Source organism: Clupea harengus, chromosome 9 (assembly GCF_900700415.2).
Source record: "Clupea harengus chromosome 9, Ch_v2.0.2, whole genome shotgun sequence".
Lineage (NCBI taxonomy): Eukaryota > Metazoa > Chordata > Actinopteri > Clupeiformes > Clupeidae > Clupea > Clupea harengus.
In genome coordinates, this window is record NC_045160.1 from 1,060,145 (window position 1) to 1,075,184 (window position 15,040).

Genomic DNA, 15,040 nt, shown 5'->3' on the forward strand with positions numbered 1-15,040 from the left:
ATAAGACAGAGAAAATTTAAACCGAGTGAAAAACAGAGTCCACCTGTCCTGTCTAGAATTTAGCCGCTTGCCAGATCGGATGTACTCTAAATTCTTATGGTCAGTCCACACCAGAAAAGGAATCTCTGCTCCCTCCAACCAGTGACGCCACTCCTCCAGAGCCACCTTGATGGCCAACAACTCTCTATTCCCAACATCATAATTCCTCTCAGCAGGCGAGAGCTTTCGGGAGAGGAAGGCGCAGGGATGGAGTTTATTGTCCTCCGGTGAACGCTGGGAAGGGATTCCACCAACTCCGACATCAGAAGCGTTTACCTCCACCACAAACTGTAGGTGGGGATCAGGAAGTGTGAGGACAGGAGCAGTAGTGAAAATTTCTTTCAGCCTCTGGAAGGCTCGTTCCGCTGAGAAGGACCACTGAAACTTAGTGTTGGGAGAGGTCAGAGAATGCAGGGGACCAGCAACAGAACTGTAATTCCTTATAAAAATTAGCAAAGCCCAGAAAGCGTTGTAATTGCTTGCGAGTAGACGGAGTAGCCCATTCTGTCACTGCACTGACCTTAGTAGGATCCATCTCAATGTTATCCTTTGAGACAATGAACCCCAGGAAAGAGACGGAGGGGACATGAAACTCACATTTCTCTGCTTTTACAAAAATCTGGTTGATGAGGAGGTGTTGCAGAACTTGCCGGACGTGCTGAACGTGCATCGTCTCATCCGGTGAGAAAATAAGAATGTCATCCAGGTAAACATAAACGTAACGGTCAAGCATGTCTCGGAGGACATCATTGACCAGAGCCTGGAAAACAGCGGGGGCATTGGTCAAACCGAAAGGCATGACAAGGTACTCATAGTGGCCACTAGGAATGTTGAAGGCAGTCCTCCATTTGTCCCCCTCCCTTATCCTCACCAGATGATAAGCGTTTCTTAGATCTAGCTTGGTGAAGATCTTGGCGTTCCCCAACAATTCAAAGGCAGAGGACATCAGAGGGAGAGGATACCTGTTCTTGATGGTGATGTCGTTAAGCCCTCGGTAGTCAATGCAGGGACGAAGCGACTTATCCTTCTTGTCCACGAAAAAAAATCCTGCACCGGCAGGAGAGGAGGATGGACGAATGAGTCCCGTAGACAGAGAGGATTCGATGTACTTCCTCATGGTTTCTACCTCTGGTGCAGACAAGGAATACAGGCGCCCCCTAGGGGGTGAAGTCCTTGGTAACAAATTAATAGCACAGTCATAAGACTGGTGAGGAGGTAGCGCGGAGGCCCGGGTCTTATTGAAAACCTCCTTGAGATCGAGGTAGCACGGAGGAACCCTGGAGAGATCCGGGAAGTCAGAGTCCAGCGATGCTGGTTGAGATGAAGTAGAAGAGCTGCGCGGAACCGCAGTGAGTCCGAGACTGATAGGAGACGACACATCAGAGGTGTGGTAACCCTCTGAGGTAGATACTAAAGAGGCACAGGTGACAGAACACCTGTCCCAACCCAATACTCTTCCTGTGGACCAGTTAATGTGAGGGTTATGCTTTGAAAGCCATGGGAAACCCAAAATGAGAGGGTGTGATGGGGAGTTTGGGAGATAGAAACTGTGTGATCCTTAGAAATCGTAAATTGGATAGGACAGGTGCAGTGAGTCACCCTACACAGTAGGCGTCCATCCAGAGCGTGAGCTTCTAAGGGCTTGGGAAGAGAAATTAATTCAAGTTCTAATCTCTTAGCTAACCTCCAATCCATAAAGCTCTCACCAGCCCCAGAATCTACTAAAACAGGATGAGTGACAGACTGATGAGGAGTGATAAGTTGTGCTTGAATAACAGGCCGAAATGAAGAGAATGTAGTGTGGCTTACCAGTGCATTCCTCAACAAAGTCTGGCTCTTTAATGGGCATGCAGAGATGAAGTGGCCCATCTGCCTGCAGTAGATGCACTTTCCCTCACGTATACGACGTTGGCGCTCCTCTGCCGTGAGCTTGGTCCGACCCAACTGCATTGGCTCCTCCGAATCCGCGGCAGGCGCTGGTGAGGAGCGGGAGATCGCCAGGAAAGACGAGAATCAGTCACCGGACAGAGGGTACACCTGCTGCTTGGGTCTCTCTCTCTCTCTCGCAACTTGATACGGTTATAGAAAAATAAAGCATGCAGACATTGTCAGGATCAGTGTTGTCATTATGCCTTATATGGTGTGACCTGCTTCTAAAGTCTGAAAACATTGCATTAATGTTGCATTTCCAAAAGCATTTGTTTGTAGAATGGCTTTCTTTCTATTATTATGCGATGTATTTCCCTCATATACAGTTCAATTGTTAATTCTGCACTTGTCTGTTGCTGAGCCTAAGGTTTTGTTGTTAGTTATATTGCCTGTTGTTCATCCAAAACTCCCATTACTGATTCTAGCCTTGCCAAGCCAAAGTGTTTAATCATTCCATGGGTAATCCATATCACAACATCTACATAAAACTTGCTTTCACACTGAGACTAAAAATGAACATTTATTTGTTATCTTTTCATTTAGGAAAGCTATTGATTGAGTGAAGCTGCCATGGCAACATCAATGAGCAAAGTAAACGATCATATTCTCATCTGTTCTGCTGGTAGTCTACCCTGTCAGAACCTGGTGTGTACCCAGTAACATAGCTTTAATACAGACCGTGTGTAGATAAATCCTTATGAGAAATTCACGCAAGAATTTGGGACAAAATTCACTAGAAGATGATATCACGCTCGTGTCAATTGCTGTAAATTGGAAACTGTGCTCATGGTTTAAATCATGTAGAGGACCAGATGTCTGCTGAGACATCAGAGGCATTCTGTGTTTATAACCACAGTCATTGTATTGATAGGAACAGCTATGGATCATGACACAAATCAGAGGGGGGAAGATGTAAGAAGCCTCAATTAAAAGTTAAGCAGACTAATTTACTCTGAGAGTGAGCATGTTTAGACTATGGCAGATATGGACACAATTGGTTTTTCATTTCACTGGACTTCTTTGTGTGTAAGATTTGCAAGTATGTTTAAAAGTCATATTGACCTCACCCTGTGAATTTGATATGACAGTATTCACAACCTAAGAGTGGTCAAATAACTAATCATACTCATCAACCCATCATTGTGAACCCTAATTTATGGAGAAGCATTTGAAACAGTAAACACATATCACAATTATGTGGGCTTAATGTGTTTGTGTTTGTGGTAACAAACTAATCATGCAAAAACAAACAATGATTGATCTGCGATTTGTCCAGACACTGAATACCTAAAAAGGACTAAGGGACTTTTAATTTCTCAGTGTGGAAGGAAAATATCTCTTACCTCACAGATAACTCTTTGCTTGACAGGCTTGCATGTTAATTCATCAGGTTATTGGATTTTGGAAGAATCACTTAGAATCCCAATTGAGACATTACCCTATTCAGATGTCAGTCACGAACTTCTAATCTACTGCGCTTATTGGAAATACAAAAAGGCTTGTAATTATTATAACATGATTAAAACTAGGTTGCCAAAATATCTGTCAAATTGTCAGTATGAATTGAAACTTGTCTTAGAAACACGTCTTGTTGTGATGCTACTGCATTCAGTTAAATTGCCATTCCTTTTGGTAAAAGCCATGTAATCTGATAATATTATGTGGCTTATCGTGGCACTGTTCAGTAGTTCTTTGTGTTCGGTGGTTGAGGACAGTCCAATGTTCCAAACTCCCCTCATCTGCTTTATCAAATGTAATGCCCTGATGTTATTACGGCTGGGGCAAAAATATCAATACAACTGGCATCGGCTGCTCTCCTGTTGCGATTGAATACATTCAGAACCTATTCCTGCTTTTTATTCTCTGAACAACAAAAAAAAAAACATTCTCCGAGGAGAAGCAGCTGCATAGTTATTGTAATCCTATAAATCCAATCTGCCCTAAAAGGATCAAAATGAATTTCCCCGCAGGTCGGCTAGGGTTGTGGGGGTGTGGTGGTGGTGGTGGTGGTGGTGGTGGTGGTGGGGGGGCGGGGGGCGACTCGTGATTGAGGGTCTAACGCAATCGAATCACAAAGCTTTTAGCCATAGTATTATGACACATAGGCTTTATGCCATGCACGCACTTCGATCTCGCCTGGGCAAGGCCTGCATTTCATCTGCTGTTCACACCTTTCTGCGCTTGAGCTACTAATGAGAGGAGTCAGTGGAAGCCGAGGGAGCTGCCAACTGGAACAGGCGAAACCTGGCCCAACCCAAGCCCACACCACTGATTGGAAATGAAACCTGCGCTCAGAAGGAGATTTCAGACGCTTGCTGTGGTCCAACACATTAAAAACCCGCTGGTCTATTTATGACATGATCAGTAAATGGTCGGCAGATGTTGTGGAGCCATAGCTGTCAATTTTCTTTTAAGATTTTAAGATTTTTTAACCAGCTAAACAGCACAAGCAGCATGGTAAGAGAGAAAAGCTATTTCTGAAGAATACGAGGTTCAGTTGCAGGTAATCCTGCCAGGTTTCATCAGGATTTCTGGGCATATACTATCTCCAGCAAATGATGGTACTTTTAAACTTGTGTGAAATCCAGTTGCTTAAAGGGATAAATAGGTGATGTGATGTGTAATCATTTTGATTTCAGTTGCTATTTGACCATTTGGAAATGGTGAAATTTGTAAAATGTGGGAATATTGTTAGCATATATCATTAACCATAACTTGATGGAGTGTTGAAGCAAAGTGTGCTATGTACTGTATGTGAGCCATGCATATCAATGTTTACCTCTTTTCATCATGCACCATGAATTGTTTGGTCTTGGGAGCGACTGAAAATAGAGAGATATATTTCAGCAGCTGAACACACTGACACTAAGTACTCTGTTATGAAGCCTGATGTTTCTCTCGGCTGTCTTGACTGCCATGGCAACTGTAAAAATGATCTGTTGGGTTAATTTTACACAGAATCTAATTTCACAACAACTCTGATACACAATATAAAAACTGTGATGGCCCTGATATCAGAAAGAAGTGTATCTGAAGACAGTACAGAGCTTGTGAAAACGAGGGGCATAGGTGTAGGTCCAGTTAAAGCCTTCCAGAAGCCCAAGGTCCACAGGTCTAATCCCTCACACAATGCTCAGCTGTGTCCCAGTGTCCCACGTTTGTCAGCGTGCGCCGAGGGACACCCAGGTGAATTAGGAAAGATAAATACTCTCAAAGTGATTTGACCTCTCCACCCCCCTCACCCCCTCCACAATCCCCCCTCTCTATCCAAGCCAAAGTAATGACCTCCATTTCACACTATCTGGGCTTTTTCTTTCCGCATGGACAGGCATAGCGGACCCGTTCCTCTCCTCCCCGGGCTGAGCTTGAGCACACACTATGGACAGAGCCCTTTCCCATCACGCTCTTTCATCCTGGTCTCCCGTGGCGAACAACCGCTGACCCCATAATGCGCTCCACCTGAGAGATGCCGTGAGGATGCGATAGGGACTCGGAAAGCGCATATGTTCTCCATTAGGGGGCTCATCTGCTGATTTAGATGCCTCCCCGTAAGACTTGTTTCAAAGATGGCAGATTGGAGCAATTTCTGATTAAGACATAAATAACTTGCATGTGTTTTATTTTTTTCTGCAATCAATCACTGATTCTCATCGCAAATGTTCTTAAGCATATGGCTAGGATATTTTGGGGGCTGTATTCTGACACATGAGCACTCTGGAAAAAAACACACACACACACACACACACACACACACACACACACACACACACACACACACAATATTCAATACTTGCCTGCACATAGACATGACAGTGTGCCTGCATGGACATGCACGTTTCATCAATAAACAAATAAAAAACCCATTTACACATTCATTTTCCTTATTTGTGTCTAGTTTTCACATTTCCACCACACCAACACACACACACACACACACACACACACACACACACACACACACACACACCTAACCTTGGCTGGAATCATAGATAAATGAATCTATCACCTCCAGTTAGGGCAGATGCTGCTGCATTGTTTCCTCGCCCGATAGATGGCAACTCCAGGCTGGAAGTTTGCCCAGATTCATCGAGCAAGGGTAACAATGAAAAATGCCCCGCCTGTTCTTTTGCCCTCCCAAACAGCAACAGGGGGTGTATGTGCGGGGGGGTGGGGGTGGGGTGCATTCCCGGCACGGTATCCTCCGTCTGACCCATGACTGGGGTAATCCATTCACATTCATTGTGATGAATAAGTGCATCACAATCAATGCTTCGCAGAGGGTTTCAGGCCCAAGGAGAAAGAGGGGTGGGAGCAAGAATAGATTAAGGGGTTGGGGGGAAAATTGCTGCGATTCCCTTTTGGTTCGTGATACATGGATCCACTCTCTTCGTTAAGGCAGATGGAACACTTTAATTAGCACGGGTGCTTAGGTTCCTGTTGTTTATATGCTTTTAGCTTGGGGCCAGTGGTTCCTTTCCCAAGGGTTTGACGAACCCTTACAGCACAGGCATGGACGGATTAAGAAACCACGGGCCCCTGGGCCTGGACATGTTAGAGGCCCCCCCCCCCCCTTGGATTTAACGGTCAAATTAGATAATTTGGCTATTGTATTGGGAAAGTAAACAGGTCAAAGTTTACTCTGTAACATCCACCTTCGGTGCACTGCCCTGCTATTGTTTCTGACATTACATGTGACAGGGGAACAGCCGAGTGATTCTTTTCCAAATTGAAACTGATTAAGACCTACCTGAGCAGCATGGGGCAGGAGGAGCTGAATGGGCTGGCTATCCTGTCCATTGAAAGAGCAAATCATGCATCACCACTTTTATGTGTGAAAGACGTCGTTCGCTCTGGCTGTGCTCAGTCAGCTTGTAGGTCTTGACGTTCAGATTCTGTGCCTAAACTAGCTATATCGTATCGTCTCGTCACATGATCAAATAGAGACTTGACATTGGCGAACAAGATACATATTACCCAGCAATCATCATTGCATATCTGTATATGACAAAAATAACAAATTAAATAAGAAATTATTAATCTAATTGAATTGGCTTTTTAATATTTTCTATAGTGTATGTACGATAAGCATATAATTGTGTTATAGATTGCTACTGACGATTTCCCCCTAAAAAGTATGAAAACCATGACAGAGACAGGTTTGCCATTTTGAGGGAATATATAAGGTATCATAAGTAGTCAATAAAAAAATCATCCTTGATCACTGTCGCATTAAACTAGCGACACTCTGACCACCATATGTCCGAAAATCTTTAGAAAGCAGTGTCTGCTCTGCCTACGAACCTTCCGCGCTGGCTGCATTGTCTATAGTTATGCCCCTGGCGCTCATGCACATTTTCCAACACAGCACAGGTACACTCAATTAAAGCCATTAGCAAATGAACAAAATACACCTTTTTCAACCACAAATAAGAGATGCATAACAGCGACTTCACGCAGAGGCTCTGGCTTAGGGGCCCCCTGAGCTCATGGGCCCCTGGGCCTGGGCCTGGGCCCGGTAGTTAATCCATCCCTGATTAGCATTGCAAACAAATGCAAGGGGGAATACCCAGTATAGTCAGTAAAAGCATTGCTTAGGCTTTGCACAGGCCAGACTATTTAATTTCGATCATACCTTAATTTCAGAAACGTGGGAGATCCCACTGAGTGTCAATTAGCTGCAAGCCTGAGGCGTTTGGCCTTACTCATCGCCTCTTGGATAAACACAAAGACAGAAAAACACAGCGCGCACACACACACATACGCACACAACAGCCCCAAAAAGACAAACCAAGAAAATAAATGTCAAATAAGTTCCATCTTTTTGCAGAAAAGGTCATAGCGAGTCGTAACCCCAATTTGCCACGGAGACAAACTCAGTCTATTAGTATCTGTCAATCGCAAGGCGAAGCAGGAATGCAATTTCCACCCATCCCGGAACCCCAATTAAAATGAGGCGTAGTGGAAACCGACTGGGAGGCCTCGGCCTCGGCCGCATCCTCATCCTCACTCTCATCAGTCACCTCGCGGGGGCCTGGGGAGGCCTGGGGACACGTCAGCACAGCCTTATGCTTGGTCTTATTTCATTGTTTAACAACTAGCCCCACTCCTCCATAGCCCATCATGGGGGAAGTAATTGTCTTGTTAAAAGAAGGCTTCACTTTTCAATTGCCATCTAACAAACCTGACATAACCCATTATTTTCCATATGTAGTGAAAACTGCACACACACACACTCTCTCTCTCTCATACACACATACACACACACACACACACACACTGTTTGAGATGTCCCTGCCTAATTTTGATTGAACAGGGCAGTGTAGTGACATATGCTTCTGATTATCCAATGCCTATGTACTGTAGGTACTCATGGGGATGTCTTACTACATCCTAACATACTGAAGCATCGGTGTTGACAGTACTGATAGGTACTGCAGTCCAGTACTGTGGCAAGTTATCAATTCCAAGTTCCAACTTAAATGTATAAAGACTTGCATTGTGTATTCTCAGTAGGATTCATCCTTCTCCCTAATCCATGTTTCTTAATATGTGACTTAAGCTGCTATATAGTATATGATTATACTTTAAGCTTTTCCCACTGCTGGCAACCCCATAGAGACAGAACGCAACGCGTCGTAGTGTGAAAACAACATCTACTGGGGAGAAATAATTAATCGCTCTCCACTGACTTTGTATTGCGTGAAGCTGTCTCCGTGTCATTTCTGATTTCTAACAGTGACGCCAACAGTGAATTTCAATGTTACAGTCCAGTGATCAGTTGAGTTAGACAAGTGGAATTACTCTTCTCATTGGAGTTTATCTGTGATACCTGATTGTAACTCCGTCCAGTACTCTGTATGCAGTTTATTTCTGTATGCAGTTTAGGCTTTATTCTTTTTAACTGCCTAAAATCAATGGCATTGATTAGGAAACACAGTGTGTTTCAGAGCATTAGGGTTGAACATGACCAAGTGTAACTAGTGCACCCTTTATTAAATGTACCATCTGTGATTTGGTTTTGGTTTTGCAAAAGGTTGTTAATTATTGTTGAAAGGTTGTTGAAGAAGCAGCTGGAGAGACTGCACCAGTACAAGACTGCAGGTCCGGATGGTATCATCCCCAGAGTCCTGATGGCCTGTGTGGACCATCTATGTGGGATTCTACAGCACCTCTTTACCTTAGCCAGAGTCAGGAAAAGGTTCTGATGTTGGAAAATACATCCTGCCTGGTCCCAGTACCAAGAGTGACCTCTATCTGTTCTAAATGACTACAAACTGGTTCCCCTGCCAATTGCACTTTGTGAAAGTGCACATTGCAGTTTGCCCCGAGGTTGGAGTCAAAGATGCCATCATTTACCTGCTGCAGCAAATGCAATCTCACCTGGACAAAGCAGACAGCGCTTTGACGATCGTGTTCTTTGATTCCCCCAGTGCCTTTAACACAATCCAGCCTACACTGCTCTGAGAGAAGCTTCAAGAGATGCAAGTAGGCTCCTCCACAACTTCCTGGATCTTCCATTTCCTGACAGATAGACCATAATTTGTGCAGCTGAGGAGATGCGTGTCAAAACAGGTGATTAGTAGCACAGCCGCACAGCAGGGGACTGTGCTCTCCCCTTTCCTCTTCTGTACACCTCAGACTTTCACTACAACTCAGAGTTTTGTTATCTGCAGACATTTCCTGATGTCTGTGCAGTTGTCGGGCGTGTCAGCAATGGTCAGGAGACACGGTACAAGGACCTGGTGGACCACTTTGTGTTGTGGTGTGGGGTCAACCATCTCCTCTTGAATGGCATCAAGACAAAGGAGATGGTCATTGATTTCAGGAGAACGAGGACAAAGTTGAACACCATTTCCATCCTGGGAAAAGAGGTTGAGGTGGTGGAGGGATCAGGGATACTCAACCTGTGTGTTTACCTTGACAACAAACTGGACTGGAAATGCAACACTGAGGCTGTCTAAAGAAAGGGACAGAGCAGACTACTTCTTGAGGAAGCTTAGTCCCTTTAATGTGTGCAGCAAGATACACATCTGCTACAAGTTGCATATCTTTTGTCAGTCTGTGGTGGCAAGTGCCATTTCCTTTGCAGCCATCTGTTGGGGCAGCAGCATCAGAGCCAGTGACACTAGCCAGTAAGAAGTTGAACAGACTGATTAAGAAGGCTGGCTCTGTGCTAGAGACTTCCCTGGAGCTTTTGGAGCTGGTTGTGGAGAGAAGGGTGTTGCACAAACTGCTTAACATAATGGACAATACTTCACTCTCCCTAGCCTACTGGTCAGACAACAGAGTCTCTACAGTTGGAGGATCCCTCAGATGCACTGTAATAAGAACCGTTGCAGGAAGACATTCCTGCTCACGGTAATCACAATAATAACTCTCCTCTATTGCGAGAGAAAAGCAAAATCAAATTCTTTTTTTCATCTATTTATGTTTATTTAGCATAGTAGACATATATTTGCTGTGATTTGCTGCGTTGTGATTGGTGTGATTTATGTGAATTGAGTTTACGTAGAGACTGGCAGAACAGACTCTGGGGGTATCTCAGACATATTAAAGCTAGGCTACAAAGAGAATGTGATGTCATTTCATTTCCTCCAACTCATTACACTGGGCCTTCACTCACTCTATCTTGTAACCTGAGAAAGAACTGAAGCATTCGTAGACATGGTCAGTTAATAATTCATGCAGATTTTTAAAAGAGTTTAAATGGTAGGTCAATCCTGACGTCTTTTGAGCTGTGAGAAGAAAGTCAAACGTGTAATTTCCTGTTCTTTTCTGCTTTATTCCCCCCCCCCCCCCCTAACCAAACTACAACCTATTATTGAGGACAGAAATAAAAAGTACAGTCTGTTCCTTTCCAAATGAGCACTTCATCCACCTATCACTCAGATGTTATGTTCAGCACTACATTTGAACAACTGTGTGCATGACGGGATATGGGTTACCTTCTGAGAGGAGAGGAGCTGGTTAAGGACCGTGTTTTTTGTTGTATTTTGTTTCATCTGATACGTCAGGATGGTACAGTGCAAGAGGAAACTGGCTTCCCATTAAATTATGATAATAACATCCAAATTAATCATGTAATTGCAGCTATTTGCGACTCTTGCCTGAGAGGACTGCATTCGGAAAGGAGCAAAACTTTATTTCCTTTGTGTGGTTTCGTGGAAGTGCTTGCAGCCCTGTGAAGTGTTTTTACCTCTCCTCTGTCAGGCTGAGGCTGAAGGGAAAGGAATTGAAAATCGCTAATGGAGTAGCCGACTGACGGGAGACAGAAATTCACATATCAACGTTTTGCACATTATGAAGACATCCACATGTCCATTCAAATTGATGTTAATGTGTGCCATCATGGTACTTACATGGTGTTACATGTTGCTTTACCTCAGACATCTAAGTGCTTAGATTCCCAAATGCACTGAAATTGCCATCGGCAAATGCTATCTGTTCATAAGAGAAGCTCATACAGTTGAAGTCCTACTCCAAACACACTGTCCAAACACTAAGATTTGTTGTCCAATGCATTCACCTCATTCTGTTCCGGATTTAGCTCAGGACGTGCTCCATTTTAGAGTCAGTTGTGAGCTTTGGTGATATTTAAAGAAGATGCCGGAACACAAGCGAGAGCCTAGACCAAACACAGCCAAAGTCTTAAAGGGGTCCAATGCTACTGTCATCATTCCAATATTGGCATCTGAGGAGAGAAAGACAGACTGCAGCAGCAGCATAGCTGCATTCCCATAATGGCTGTTATCAAACTGGCCCCGTGCTGTTTCATGGGAGATCATGCATACCTATTATCCTTGGTGCCTGATAGAGACATAAAGTCACTGGTGGTAATTCTCTTACCGAGAATAAAAAAAACTGCCATAAAACTTATATGGAAATAACCTTGGCTCTCCACTGTGAGTTGTGATCACCTATCTGCAGGCGAAATCGAATGGACGGTTATTAAATGCATTCAAATCGAGCAAACGAGGGGAACATGCACGGCAATATCTGCCACAGATGAGCACTGCATTTCATTTGATTCGGCCTCCCTCTGGGACAGGAGTAATTCCATTCCCAGGAATAACAGGATCACAGGACTGGGATGTGCCGGGAATAGGCTGGGATGTGCACACACACACACACACACACACGCACGCACGCACGCACGCACGCACGCACGCACGCACGCACGCACGCACGCGCGCACGCGCACGCTCACTCCGCTCTTCTCCAGCAGAGAGTATCAGGGCCGCTCAGCGCGGACCATCTCTGGCTTTTGCCGGCCTATTCACGGGCTCTCCAGATATTTGCATACAGTAAGCCCTCTCCAGCCATTGTCTATAAATGACAAGCATGACTGCAGAGCCGATGCCTCTGTGGGTTCGACTTGGGTGGTTTTTCTCTTGGCTTCTCTTGGCTTTCCCCGGGCTTTGTTCTTGTGAGGGAGGGAGAGCGCGGCGCTATCTGGGCCATAAGCTGCATGCGATGCTGGCTTTTGTACGGACTCCCAGGGCCTAGCCTACATCCGTGCGATGCGCACAAAAGTGTGAGTATACAGTATGTGTATACACATGTGTGTATGTATGTGTGTGTGTGTGTGTGTGTGTGTGTGTGTGTGTGTGTGTGTGTGTGTGTGTGTGTGTGTGTGTATTTTTTGTGTATATATGTCACTGTATGTGTGTTTTGTGGGTGTGTGTGTTTGTGTGTGTGTATGTAGGTGCACTCCCCACAGTACCTGGCTAAACTGAGTGAACCAGTCCTCCAGAAAGACTCCCCGCCGAGTGGGTGACAGTCTGGCAAGGCTTTGATGAATGGGCCCTGCCTTTGTCATTTAATTACAGGCATTTTCTCCTCCAAGAATTGTAATCACAACATTAACCAGTGACACAAAAGTGGTAAGATAGCCGTTCCTAAAGCAGGGTAATGATAGAAATAGAATAATGATGGATTAATTTTGGTGTCACAATGCATGGAGCTCCAAATTGAATAATTTAATCAATTATTTGAAGCATAAGGCCACTCAATTAGTCCAGAAGGGAGGATAATTTCATTTCTGAGGATAAGATGGCTGAGAACACTGCAACCCCTAATGTCTTGTGGTGCTATAGTGACTAGCAGTGAAGTGATGTTTACTTACGTGATTGGAATCTGGTCATCTCTGACACATTTGTCTGTAGCAGTACACCAGGCTATATATTATGTATGTGTACATATGTTATAAATATGTTATAACAGACACTAATATTAGCCTGCGGGCAGCACTGTATGTTGTCAAAACAACATCAGTAGAATTATCACCACACATTTCACTCTGGTTTGATATTCAGAGGATCTAAAGTGGAGGCTTTTAATACTATTTTGTGATCTGTACCTTCTCTTATGTACTGGGTCAAGAAATATGACACTATTATGACAGTTGTAAAACACAGCATATTTTTTAGGCACCATCCATTTCAGAAAGGGCAAATAGCTCTGCTACGGAATAGTACAACGGCATTCAGCTTTTTCCAACCTTTCTATGAGGTATCTAAAAATGATTAGTGTCCTGTTTCTGAGCCTGCCATGCCAATGCCCCCTGCCACGTGTGTTCTATGACATGTGGAACCACCAGCACCACCTCACAACACAGGGTCAGGATCCATTCTACCTGGAGTACAACACTTGGCATGTGTGTTGATACCCTGCCTTTCAGCAGTGAGGTTGATCCACGTCAGCAGCGCCCCCACCTGTGCTTGCTATCACGGCCCTGTGGTGAGCAAGGATCAGTGTTGTGCTTTTGTTTGGCCAGCTTAGTTCGGCTCAAAGTAATGAGATCCCTCCCGGAGGCTGACCCTGTGGCTGGCTGGCCTGCAATCCACATATTACTCCATGATCCACAAACCCAGCCTTCCTCCAGTATCACCCCACTCCCCCCCAAACCCCTACTTGTCTCTGGTATCTTCCTTTGCTGCCAGTGCCTGTGCCCAGACATCTACCACCAAAGGTCTCTGTAATGGGGCACCATTCAGTCCTTTTGTGAGGAGGGTTATCTGCCGGCGTGCACAGGCCCCCTGGTTTGATGGCTTTCGGGGTGGCTGTAAGCCGACAGACTGGGTGCCTCCATTTTCCAGTTACCTCCACGGATCGGTGGAAATTCCATTTGAGAGGATCTGCTGTTTCTTCCGCTGGCATCCTTCAAACAGAGTTTCAGATTGAATTAAGATAACACGAGAGAGAGATGACTCGATCTGATAAATGAAGGAGTTGTCCGTTTAATTTGATCAATGCAGCTAAAAGGTGGAGAGGGCCACAAAATAATGCTCACATGGACAAACATGCTCAGACACTGACAGCTGAACAGAAGATCATAACTTGATCCACAAACCTGAAGGATATGATGGATTATGGAGTTCAGTGTTTCATAAACTTGAATTATTTACTCAAAAAAAACATTTATATTTCACACCAGGCAACCTTGATCAGACCTTTAGACAGTATTGCCAGAGACTGTGCATTTTCCCCCCAAACTAAATTCTCTTGTGCTGCAGCCCTTTGGTGAACCTGAAGTAATGCAAGAACATGCTGGAAGTTTACATATGACTTGCCCTGGACATGTAAGCATGGATAAAGATATTGATCCTCCCACTCACCTGTCAACAAGGAGTCACTTCTAATCAATCTGACATCGGTGGTCCTCCACAAATGTCAGCTTGAATTCTGTAAAGGAGCCATCCATAACTGCCACCAGGGGCTAAGGGTCAACGTCCTGTAACACTGAGTCACTGCCCTTACTGTTAGCCATAAAACGAACCATATAAATTACGGCTTTCATTTCGCACATCATCCTTCATGCACACTGTGTAAAATATTGAAGTAATTTGTCATGGTTGGGATAAGCTTGTGTGTTAAATAGATCTGCACCAATCTTGTGCACAGTTAAACACAAATGAGTTCATTCAGTGCATCGCCGTTTGTCTAAAAGTCATATTCACAAGAAATCAAGAAATTAGACGTTTTTTTTCCCTTCTCATGCCCATTACTGGAAACAGAATCACTTGTCAAAGGAGAGAGCCATAAAAGTTAGGTGATGACAGATTGCTTCTGT